The sequence below is a fragment of the Papio anubis genome, chromosome 6, assembly GCF_008728515.1.
Source record: "Papio anubis isolate 15944 chromosome 6, Panubis1.0, whole genome shotgun sequence".
NCBI classification, from domain to species: Eukaryota; Metazoa; Chordata; class Mammalia; order Primates; family Cercopithecidae; genus Papio; species Papio anubis.
Window position 1 is genome coordinate 88,298,947 of NC_044981.1, and position 13,741 is coordinate 88,312,687.

General features: G+C 35.4%; 1 pseudogene; it reads right to left on the minus strand.

Moving 5' to 3' along the window:
• Positions 1-428: 428 nt before the first annotated feature.
• On the minus strand, positions 429-5,871 carry LOC110743129 (annotated as a pseudogene).
• Positions 5,872-13,741: the final 7,870 nt, after the last annotated feature.

Consider the following 13,741-nt stretch of genomic DNA (forward strand, 5'->3'; position numbering starts at 1 on the left):
TGTTGGTCTGATTTATTTTAGGTTCACTGATTCCTCTAGATTTAGACACACAGAATATCACTAATTTATGTTGATGACACAATACAACGTTTAGTTGAAAAGAAATAATTTATGAACTAAGAAAATAGTTCATGAGCTTTTTGCAAATTAGCAGTTTTCTCCTTGATCACTGGTAGACTCAAGTCCATTCTAGTTAATTCATCTTCATCATAGGTAGTTACAAAACAAACATTATGAGCAATTACTCAGGTTTGTTTTAATTCCCTAGATAGAAATGTTAAGTCCTGAACTTAGACTTAAAATAAAATTCACTCTAAGCAGTGTTTAATCATTTAAAGCAAAAAAAAAAAAAAAAAAAAAAAAAAATTTAGTTAAAACATTATAAAAAAAAAAAAAAAAAAAAAAAAAAAAAAAAATTTGCTTCCTTAAGTAAGACCATGCCAGGTAGAAAACCTAAGTCCTAATTAAATGCATTCTGTTTATGGAAAGCACCTAACACGGTACCTGGCATATAGTGGGTGCTCATTTGGTGATAATTATAGTTATTAGCAGAATCAAAACTATGCCAAATGCTTCAGAACTCCCAGTCTCTTTTCTCCATATTCTATTTCCTTCTAAATATCTCTAGTAAACTTATCCTATGCAATTTAGGATTTTTGCACTAATCACACTCAAACTGCAGCTTCCTAGAGTAAGAGAGGGATGGACAAATCAGGAAGGCTTGTGTGCAGTATTTTCAGAGTCAAGGCTTTCCTGGAAAAGATCCGGTTTCAAATGATCAACATATCAACTACAAAGAGCCAGTATTTTCTTCATACGCTGACCAATCTCCAGAAGCCAAATTTATATCTGAAAATCAGCATCAAAATAACAATTTTAAGAGATTATTTTGAAAAATTAAAGTTTTTTTGTGTTTGACCAAGTATAGCTCTGAATCAGCCTAGATTTGGGAGAATCTGTTATCACCGAAGATAATGAAGTGCATTGCCCTTTTGCATAATTGAAAGGAAAAGACAAATGTTCCAGACTTAGACCCAACTTCTTTTTGATACACCTCAAAACCAAAGGGAAGACAGAAAAGAGATAAGAATAAGGTTAAATAATAATAATAATAATAATGATAGAACTCAATGATAAAACATGAGTTTTCCTAACGTTTTTAAAACAACGTAGTATTTTTTTCCTCTAAACTTTTGTTCCTAATTTGGTATCCTTCACTAAACAAAAACCAAAGAAACTTCTGCATAGCAGCAAAACCTCTGAGGAGAGTTTTCCTGCATCCTTTATACTGCCTTGTCTCATTCCAAGCCCAGAGCTGGTGCTAAAATCAATGACATAAGACCGGGCCAGGGAAGAGCCCCAAGAAAGACCCCATGGGTTTTAGGTAAAGTTTTACGATTTTCTTTTCTCCACAACCGAAATTATCCCTTTAAGAGTGTGTGTCTAAGGCATGTGCTTCATACTGACACCACATTAAGGAAATGGAATAAACCACTCCCCATGCTTTCTTGAGCTTGGCTTCCTGTTCTATACAAAAGGAGGACGCAACTTGGATTTACCTCAATTCTCGCCTTCCTTGCCGAGGCAGATGTCTTAAGCACTCTATTTTAAGGATTCAAAGCCCATAATATTACTAATAACTCCACATACTTGTTTGCATTTCCCATGGTACATATAAATGTCAGAAGCAATGACTTGCAGCCCCCTTTAATCTCGTGACAGCTTTATTATCATTGGTTGGCTGAACTTCAAGAAAAGTTATGACAGTGGCGAAGTTCTGCAAACTGCAGCACATATTTCGGTAATTAGGTAAAGGAGGGAAAGCTACGTTTAGAATGCACAGCTGAAATTATTTGCTAAACACATAAGATGCTGAGGTATATCACATTCCTCCCAGGACAGCTTTTGAAGGGTGATTTACAAAGCATTTCTTTTTACTGTTTTGCCATTTCTTCCCCCTCCAGTTAGGCTGTTTTAGCAGCAGCTCTGACTTGAAAATGGATCTTCTGATAATGGAAATATAGTATTTGCAATATGAGAAGGTGGAAGGAGGGAGTGGTCTGAGAGGCTGTGGTTTTCATTTTGTTCTATATTGAACTCAGCTTTCTGAATGACTGCATCTCTCTCATGAATGCTTTAGCGTTGAATATCGAAGCTGATTTTTTTTCATAGTTTTGGAATCAGGCCAAGGTTTTCTAATCTTAGAAACTATCACATAAACTGTTTGAAATACATTTTTGATCCCACACAAACAAAACCATTTGTCTTTTTACAAATTTAACTATCAGTAAAGTTCACACTAACAATTACCAGTAATCAAGTTGCTGTTTTATTGTATCTCGTTAAAAGGTCATATACTTCAAGAATTACTTTAAGAGATTTTCCAGTAAGGTAATAGATTTCAATGACAAACTTCTTCATTCAGTTTCCTTTCAAACCAAAACCATGGACAGTTTGAGAAAATAAACTTTGTGAAGGAAAAAATCCAGATTTTGCTTAAGTGCATACTTTTAGAATTGATATAATTAATATCCAATTTTAATTCCCAAAACTAGCCTGCCCAGGCTAGTAGTTAAATAAACTATTAAGCTACCTATTAAAAACCTATGATAAGCTGGGTGCAAGGGCTCATACCTGTAATCCCATCACTTTGGGAGGCCAGCGCGAGAGTATCTCTTGAGGCCAGGACTTTAAGACCAGCCTGGACAACATAGTGAGCTCATGTATCTACAAAAAAAAATTTTAAACCAAAAAAGACGAAGATAAAAACCTGTTTATTGACTTCTGAAAACCTCCAATTTTTGTTTTGATTTGAAATTTATCTATTTTGATCGAGTCCAACAGCTTTCTTTAAAGTTAATGTGAATATCATTTAACAAATTTACAGAAATTTCTTACATTTTCACAGAAAAAAATACGTTGTTGTAAACTGAAGGAGAAATAGCCAATTCTATTTCTACTATCCCCTTTGTATAACTTATGATGAAGCCTATAACTTATGATGGAGAAATACAGAACAGAATTCTCTCATTCTCCCTTTTCTTCCTTTCCCTTCCTTTCTCTTCTTTCTTCTTCTCTCTCTCATTCTGCCCCAAATTATGTATATTGGACATTGATCCAAAATAGCTTAAAAGAAACTTAAAATATATACAAGATAAAGCAAAATAAAATAAATTATAACAAAAAGATTAACCCAAGAAAAAAAAAAGTTACAAATGAGAACCTTATAAAATATATGTCATTATCCAATGCAATTACTAAAAGTTGGCTATGAACTGACTTCAAACAAAATGAAGAATTTGGTTGATCATATGATTGGGTTATCAATGTTTTTAAACAAAAGCAAAACCAAATACTCGGAGAAGGGCAGATGTTCATGATAGCAGAATGAGAAATAAATTTCTTCAAGGATACTCGTTAAAAGGACATTGTATAGTATCATGCATTAAACAGTGTCATCTATTAATACCACACCCTTATAATAAGCAGTACAAAGGACTTCAGAAATTTGTCATAGTGTCTTCTCCTTAGTCCCATGTTTCTTACCAACATCCACTTGGGGAAATGCCATCCTACAAGTGGGCTATCATGTTTTGGCTAAATTCAGGAGTATACTCTTATCTAAAATAATAGATGCACTGTATATCTTCCAAGTGATCTTGCATCAGCATTATTTCTTTCAGTTTAGCTTTTGTTAGAAACACTGGGACACACTGAATACAAGATTATACTTCTGAAAAGAATATAGACTATAACTAGTCTATGTTGCAACAGAGTACAGATTATTATGATTTAACATTCAGAAGAATTCCAAGAGATTTGATCCAACCCTTGTGTTTCCCTAATTAGATACCTTCTAGAAAACTAAGGGTTTCCCAACTACCCATATTCAAGTTTACCATTTACAAGATTACCAGTAAATAAAAAGAGAGAGAGAGAATGCCAAAATCTGAGATACGTTTCATAGAAAAGAAATCAGCAGAGGTGCACAACTGTCAATTGTACTTCAACAATTACATGGATATCAATCAAGCATTTGAATAAAATTTGTAGTAATATTTAAGTGTTTCAGATAAAATTTCTCTTATACATTTATACATAAAAACTTATAATTTTGCATTCTATTTTCTGAAAGATGTTTAAAACCATTTTATACTCACCATACTTTCTTTAAGTAAAATGAGCTTTTGTCAGCTGTTTTTATTTTTGATTATTTGGCTTTCAAAATGAAGATTAGTTAAACCTAATGCAATAAATATTGATTTAAATTTTATATCAAAAGCAAATATGATACAAGCTCTACACAGATAAGTATTTGATTTCTATGAAATCCATTTATCTAAAGCTTAATCCAGTATTTGCTTTGTTATTAAAACTCATTAGCTATCCAATATTTTAAAATTAGAAGTCAGGACTAATATAAAAACCCTCCTCAAAAGTTATAGGGTTCTGAAAAATTATGAGAATAAATGTGGTCAGTAATTTCAATGCTCCGATATAACCTTGACAAGAGTACTTGATAATGAAGTCTTGTTTCTCCAGTTTTCTCTAGTTTTCAAAAAAGGGGAAATTAGAGGGGAAAAACCTAAATCAAAAGGTGGCTAATGTAGACCAATGAATTTGTGCAAAAAAAGAGAAGCCAAAAAAAAAAAAAAAAAGGCTATTTTTAAAATTTTTAAAGAGTTTTATTACAGGATGTTAGTATTCAAGACAGGTCAGAGCACCTTATACTTTTAATCTGATATTGGGTAACTAGATTTAAAGTGTTACTTGAGTATTTTTCTCATATTGTCTTTTGGGCAAAAGCCCTTCTCAGTGACTGTTTAAGAGATGTTACTCTGATCAGTTTATCCTTAATAACTTGACACGTCAATCCATGGATAGTTTCTATTGTAGTTTTACTGCTGTCTCTGTTGGCTTTGGCACGTTTGTCTTCTGATTTTCGATCATGTGCTTCTAAACCCAACAATGAAACTCAGTGTACCCACCCAATATTTATTCCACAGAAACTGAAGCAATTTGCAACCCAAAGAGATTTTGAAATACAAGACTTCTAAGACATAATATTGTTTGCAGTGTACACCAAAGTCTTCTATTTTATTAAGCGGGATAGTCCGGTATTCAGAAGGTCCTTCATCAGGAGGTTTGTAGCCCTTTGAGTATGTCCTAAAGGTATCAAGATTCACTTTCCCTGCAGATATTGTTCTTGTTGGATCAATCACCACTGCTGTAAATGGTTCCTGGAACCGCTTATTGAGCAGCCAAGTACTAACATGATGCCAGAAAGGCAGCAGCCATGGCCAGGGTGCCTATAATATCATCCAATTGCATTTTTAAGGTAGCCAACCTTTTTGGCATTTTCTATGTATGTGGCCATGTACTCATATGCAGCAGCCTGAGAATTTTCTTGGGTTTCAGTGTCCTCCACAGGCAAAGTAAAACTGCCCATAATAATCGTGGTTCCTTTCCTGGCATCAAACCCATCACTTCCAAGTTGCCCCCGATCTGGCATGCATCACCATCTTCAATAGAGCCAATGCTGAGATTTTGCAGTACTTTAAAGTAATGGTGATTGGTAACCCAGGGCTTTGCTGCCAAGATTTCTTGCTGCTGCTTCTTGTCATATTTGTAGCTTTCATGGATACTCTGAGCTTCTTGCATGTTGTTGGCCAGTTCCCAGGTTTTTTGGACCATACCGCTCCTGGATGTCACCATCACTGAGGAATCAAAATTGTTGCCTCTATAACCAATATGCAACTTTAGCTCCCTAGATCTCTGTGCGTGGGTTTCAGACCCTATGCACCACATGAGAAAACTCTTTTTTAAAATTTGTATTTTTTTTTTATTTGTTTATTTATTTATTGAGATGGAATCTCCCTCTGTCACCCAGGCTGGAGTGCAGTGGCATGATCTCAGCCCACTGCAGCCTCTGGCTCCTGGTTTCAAGTGATTCTCCTGCCTCAGCCTCCCGAGTAGCTGGGATTGCAAGTGCACACCACCATGCCTGGTTAATTTTTTGTATTTTTAGTAGAGATGGTTTTCGCCATGTTGACCAGGTTGGTCTCAAACTCTTGACCTCAGGTGATCCGCCCACTTCAGCCTCCCAAAGTGCTGGGATTACAGGCATGAGCCACCACACTTGGCCAGAAGCAAACTCTTAACTAGATTCTTGAGACAGCCATAACACCTTTAATTTTTTTTCGTAACAATTCTCTCGCTTAAGTCATTTGGAGCAAGTAAATTTTGGCAGCATCACTTTAATTTCAAAATCAGTAACTGTATATTTTTAAAATGTTATCTATTTTACAAAAGACACTTTTATTATGTGTAATATGATTATCTTTTAATTGAATACTAGAAATTTAGCTGTGACTTGCAACTGATTTTTATAGCATTATTTCTATAGTTAAAAACATCCAAAGGCCAATTTTCCCTCTGTATTCAACCGATGAGTCAATCACCAAGCCATGCACAACCTCATAAAGAAGCTACTGAAACAATATCACATTTATCTCTCTGTATTTTTGCAGTGTACACGGGTGAGAAATCTCCCAAACACCTGAAGATAACTTTGTTTCACAGTAAGTCAAAGAAAAAGTATGTAGCAAAACTGTTGAGTGTTATATAAACCAAGGTTCATTTGCATTGTATTCAAGTGGTAAATGCATGGGATATATAAACAATATATATTTAGTATATTAATCCTCTCTAGTAGGAAAGGCAGCCATTCAGGCAAACCATCTTTAGTAGAGTAGGTAAAATGAAGGCTGGGTGGACAACGTTGGTTGCCTGCTTCATAGCCATTGCTTCTTATTATAGCCTTGTTTCTTACTTGTGCACTCTGCTATTGTTTAGTTATTAGGCAGCCATCTGTTTCATTGGTCCTTCCCCAGCTCGAGGGGCAGAATGTTGATTAGCTTAAGCCAATCAGAATAATCCCATTCCATTGACAATATTAGTATAGAGTGATACATTATAAAAACCAGGCCAATAAGAAGATAGAGGCATGAGATAGAAAAATTTTTCTTCTAAAAATATGCAAATTGGGCATTCATTCTATTCTGAGTATTCTCACTTGAGTTTGAGATGCCTGAATCTGCCGCAGCTATGTATTCGGCTAAGATTTCCCTCCTAGGAACACCTCATGTCAAAGATACTCCCAGTCTCATTTACCTCACATGACAAATCAATGTAATAAAAATAAATTGCTCTTATTGACATCATTCAAAGACAAATTTGCGTGTATAGACTCACAAAACCTATGAAATTATTCTTAAAGTGGAAAATTCAGAAATTATAGCAGGCAATGGAGGAGATAGTTAAGTGATTTTATAATACAAGCATCCTGATGGCCTTTTCATAAACTCGAGTCTATATATCTCTTTGTTTGCTTGTTTTATTTTTTTAACATTTTCCCCTAAGTCTTCTTTACTTCCTTTCTTGCATAGGCTTTTCTCATACCTTGGATTGATTCTTTCCATGCCTTTCTCTATGCTCATATGAGGATATTATTTGCACACATAAAGGGATTATGGATGGAAGAGCTTGTTGTTCTTAAATCATTGTGCTTATCAAAAGGGAATCATATATTTGATTACATGCCATTTGCTTTTCAAACAAATTGTACATACCTACAAATAATCAGATGGCAATATAATGACCTGAAAAATTATTCCAAAATGGATATTAACAGTAATTTCCCTATTTAAGAATGTTGAGAATGTTTCCTTTTTCCCCACACTTATAAATACTTCTACAGTAAAATTTTTTGTTCACATGTACTTATGTTCATAGGCACTTCTATCAAGGATAAAAAGTATAGGACACACACACACACACACACACACACACACACACACGCGTTTAGTTGACTATAGAATACATGTTATGAGATTGCTTACCAAAGGCACTATTTTTCTGAGATTATCCTTTTGGAGTTCATTGTACTTTTCATTTGCAGAGTCAAATAAAAAAAAAAATAGAAAGAAAAACTGAGTTTACAATACCATGCTTAGGGTTCCTCAATTCTGGAATTGCATCATGTTATATCTCAGGACTAGATTATTTTGCAACCACTACTTTGCTACAGTGATACCACAACCCATCAAGATTTTTATTGTTATTTTATTTAAAAACAATCTGACCACAAATATTTTTGGTATTTATTAGTTTCTTCTCATTTACAAACGAGGCAAAATAAAGTACTCATGGATGACAAATAGTTCAGTTTCTATTCTCATCTCTTCAATTTAAAAGTCAGCACTCAGAATTGACACTGCACTCTTAGGAGGTATCTAGTTTTCTGAAGAGACAGATGTGTAACATCAGTCGCCAGACCTGAAGTGGAATTGGCAGTATTTCTTTTCTTTTCTTTTCTTTTCTTTTTTTTTTTTTTTAAGGCGGAGTCTCGCCCTGTCTCCAGGCTGGAGTGCAGTGGCCGACTCTCGGCTCACTGCAAGCTCCGCCTCCCTGGTTCAAGCGATTCTCCTGCCTCAGCCTCCCGAGTACCTGGGGTTACAGGCGCGTGCACGCCCAGCTAATTTTTGTATTTTTAGTAGAGACGGGTTTGCTCATGTTAGCCAGGATGGTCTCGATCTCCTGACCTGGTGATCCACCTGCCTCGGCCTCCCAAAGTGCTGGGATTACAGGCGTGAGCAACAGCGCCAGACCGAAATTGGCGTAGTAGGTTGCTTTGGTAAAGCAGGAGGACATAAAGATAGTTTGACTGGAGTCCAAGGAAGCTCTTTACTAGTTTTTTCCTTCTGTATTAGTTCTGGAACTTAAGGCTAGCAGACACATAAACACAGTTGGCAAAGATACTACTGGCAAAGAGGCTTCAGATGGAGAATGTCTCCTCCCTCGCCAGAAGCAGCCATGTTGGCAGGCTAACACATAGAGGGTTGCCTCCCTCTTCCATCCACTCCTTAGAGAGAGATCAGTTTCATCTGTCAGGCTGGCACCTTTAATATGCACAGAAATTCACATGAAAATCAGAGATTGAGAAGGATCTTCATTAGCAAGTGACCCCAGGGAGAGGAAACTTCTAGAAGACACAGGACATAGCATAATGTGGAAAATGGAAGCGATATGGTTGTTGAAAGTGTTCATTACTAATGCTGAAGCGACTTATGCTACATTAAATGAAATACAAGAACAAGGTATATGAACAAAGTTAGGGAAAATGGAATTAGCACTTCACTCATAATACAGTTCAGTCCAGTCCGTGGTTATCTTTCCAGCAGATTCATCTTAATGAAATTATGGCTAAAATTGAATCTGTCTGATGTCACAATATCTTGGAGTATGAAAGAGAATCATTCACTACATAATGCCCTGTTGAGCATAACAGGCAAAGGAATATTAACCCTAACAGTTTTCAATATTGACTTAGCTGTCAGAGAGCCCTGAATTATAGGAGAAACTTTGCCATTATCTACTCAAAACCCAGGAAACTGACACCCTTTGTCTCTGTCTTTCTCAACTAGTATAATTCAAATATTCCTTAAAATTACAAAGATAAAATACCATGATTCACATAATCTCCAGGAGGTATTTATAGGTGATCTAAATTCATTCTGACATCTCTATGCAATGAATTACACAGAATATTAAAAGCCACAGTTTTTAACAGGGAGTCCAGGTCAAGGCAAAATTGTATGTTATATGCGGGAGACAATAGAGAGCAGCAGTTCAGATTTCAGAGTCGGGAGCAAGTCAATCTCAGTTAAAATTCCAGTTTGATCATTTATTTGCCATGAAACTCTAAACAAATACCCTTTCTGTGTCATGATTTCCTTATCTGCAAAATGTGGTTGAGAATAATTATAACACCTACATTAGAGATTGTTGTGAAGCTATAAGACAATGTTACAGGTGCCCAGTAAATCTTAGCAAGTATCATTTGACTATTTGTTTTCCATCCTCTATTGCTTAAATACTTGATTACTTGTATCACCATTAACAGCTGTAAGAAGAAAGGTCAAGAAAGTCCCCATTTTTCTCTTAGAATTTAAGTCAATGTGTTACCTCTCTCAGTGCTATTTAACTCTTGAGGATTTTTTTATTTCTTTCTTTGTCTAATTGTACAGTTAAGGGCTTTATCATCTGCCACAGATATGGCAGTAGCTATAAATAAATTGGGAAGGTATTTCAGGCCCAGAAATATGATTTTTGTATCACGGGGTAGGTAGCTGTGGTCTACCAATGTCATCTAAACATGTAGCCTGCATTCTACAAATACTGAAATCAACTAAAGCAGATATCAAAGCAATAAAAATTAAAGATTGGTATGTGTTTTGTTTTCTGAAAAAAAAAAAAAAAACTTCTGAAATGTTTGCCAATAGAAGATTTTTATTTATGCTCCTTTATCTAAACTTTTCACATTCTTTTAATTCTGTATAAATAGGAGTTATCAATCAGTCCTACCTTCGCTTTTCTCCAGGTCTCAAAAAGATCTAGAAAAAATAAAACACAAAAAATTAATTAACAGAAATATCACCAAAAGTAACAGGTTTTATTTTTCAAAATATACTTAAGCTACATTTTTCTTCAAAATTTTATTAAATTTACCTCTTTTTGGCTATCTACATCTGCATGTTCAGATGCAGTAGCCACTGGCTAGCACAAGTTGAGATCTAATTGAGTGTAAGTTGCACACCAGGTTTCATAAACTTAATTTGAAAAAAAAAGATGTAAAATGTATGGTTAATTTTTATATTGATAACATATTGAATGATGATATTTGAGATAGTTTGGGTTAAATAAAATATATTACAAAATTAATTTCACTTTTACTTTTAAAAATTGTGGTTACTGGAAAATCGAACAGCATATGGGTCTTGCATTTGGGACTTCCATTTATTTCTATTGAATGATGCTGCTCAAGACTTATAGAAGGCAAACATTCCAGGGGCCAAAAAAATTAACTACCATTTTAGAAATAAAAATTTACTTTAGAAATTTAAATCCAGAATTTCACTTCTAAATGCAGTAGAGTATTGCTCTTGCTAAGGACAACTAGGGAAAACAGATTTATTATGGGTAATAAAACCCAAAATTAAAACCAAAAAAAAGTCTGTTTGAAGGTATCAGAGAGCTACTAAGACAACCAGCACTTGAAAGACGAGAATCTTAGTAGGAAGGCCAATGCAGAGATGTGAGCTGAAATTCAAGAGTTAGAGACCCCTGTGGCCTCTGCTGGGAAGGAAGGCAAGGAAGCCAACAGAGCTTCTGCTAATCTTAAAGAGATGAACAGACAAAAGTTGGAGTATAGGATTGCCAAACATCTAGGACTTGAGATCCACGATCTTGGAGACGTGGGAATGAAAAGGAACTAAGCCCAATACTAGTGGATTTCCACTTTAGATGTCAGTCAAATTATTAAACTGTTCATGGGCAAATGACTATTAGGTTGGTGCAAAAGTAATTCTGGTTTTTGCCATTAAAAGTAATAGCAAAAAAAAAAAAATTACTTTTCCACCAACATAATACAATATAAATCACAGTTTCTAAAATGTAGTATAATAAAGACTACAAGTTCCCTATTGGAATCCTTGGAGGACCACACCATATTGGGAAGAACCAGAGTTTGATGGAACATTGGTAGATAGAGCACCTACTATATGTATCTGCCAGAGGAGAATGAACTTTCTATAAATATAGCACCATTTAGAGTCTCTAAATTTTTGTACATACAATGTTAGTCACTATATTAAAAATTACTAAACATTTTAAGAGACAGGACCCAAGGGACAAAAAGTATACATAATCAACAGATGTATAGATGACCCAGTTAGTGAAGTTATCAGATATGAAATTTGATTTATATGTTTAAAACATAAATGACAGATACAGAAATAATCTAATGGAAACTCTATAACTAAAAATGCAATTACAGAATTTAGTATCTCAATAGATGGGTTTAATAGCAGGAGATAGGATTATGAACTCTAAAATAGGTCAGTGGGAAATACTGGGATTACTCAGAGAGCAAAAATGATGAAAAGTGTGCAAAAGAAGCTAAGATACATATGGGTCTCAGTAAAACATTCCAATAAGGAATATCATCGGATTCCTGGAAGGGAGGAGAGAGACAACAGGCAGTGATCACATTCGAACAGACACTGGCTGAGAATTTTCCAAAACTGTCAAAAGATATCAACCTGAGAAGCCAAGAAGCCCTACAAAACTGACTAGGATAAACATGAAGGAAATCACATTAGGTACATCATAGAAAAACTTTGGAAAAACAAAGACTGAGGGATAATCTTAAATGCATGGGGGTTCAGAGTTGGGGGGAAAGAACTAGCAGACTGCTCATTTGCTAGAAGAAGAAAAAAATACAACCTGGCAAATTGTAAAGCTGGATGAAATTAGGCATCAAAAGAGTCTTGCAAAGCTCATAATTCAACATCTTTGGAAAGGTTGCTGCAGATTAACATATGCCACATGCAACCCTCAAACTAATCCACAAAGAGAAATGGTTAGTTAGCTGTAACAAATTATAGTTATTACAAGGGTGCCTAAGGTTGTTAGTTCTCTGCTAACTATGGGGGCAACATCTATCAGAACAAAAGAGCAATAATAAGTGGAAATTTTTAAAGATGGTTCGTTTTTAAAATTATTTTATTAGACCTTAACATTGTTCATAATTTTAGCTTAAGTTACCAATAAATAATGTTGAAAAATTCTTTTGAGAGTCGTAACGAGCTGCTATTGTAATGATACAACCCTAATTCCTGTTTATATAAAGGCAATAGACTGAATAGATCAGCCTTATAAATAATATTATCACCTAAATAATTTATAAACTACAAAAGTGTGCCAGTTACTACTTCTATTTGTATTTGTTCACATCTTCCTCTACTTCTCCTTTATCACCAGTAATAAAGGTGAGAAGAGTGACTATTTGCTGCAGTACATACATACAAACTAAAACAGATCACAGCAGGAAGATGCCTCTATCAAATATCACTGAGAAACTCCAATAATAGAGAAGAAGTAGAAAGGCAAGATGCTCATAGCCATATATGTAAATGCCAATCATTGTATACTATAAGTGAATTTGTTCCATCACTGCCTGATGTACTTTGAGACCTAGACCATATGGTCTATTGTGAGCTGAATTCACTTTTCTATGATCTAACTTCTTATGACCTCTTATGATGTCAACAATCTTCAACGCCTCTTCCTCAGCCATTTATTCACTTATTCATCCACTTATTCTGCAGATATTTATTGAATGCCCACTATGTGACAGGCACTACTCTTTTTTTTTTTTTTTTTCTTTGGAGACAGAGTGTCTGTCGCCCAGGCTGGAGTGCAGTGGTGCAATCTTGGCTCACTGCAACCTCCGCCTCCCAGGTTCAAGTGATTCTCCTGCTTCAGTCTCCCGAGTAGCTGGGACTACAGGTGCCCACCACCACGCCTGGCTCATATTTGTATTTTTAGTAGAGATGGAGTTTCACCATGTTGGCCAGGCTGGTCTCAAACTCTTGACCTCAGGTGATCCACCTACTTTGGCCTCCCAAAATGCTCGGATTACAGGCGTGAGTCACCGCGGCCGGCCTGACAGGGACTATTCCATATATGGTGCCTACATGGAAGAGACAAGGTAATTAAATAACTAATGATAAGGAGAAAAATTAGGTAGGGAAGAGGCCAGAAACTGATGGGATGCAATTTTAGGTAGGCTAGCTAAGGAAGATAATAGTAAGAAGGGAAAGTTAAAGATGACCAAAGT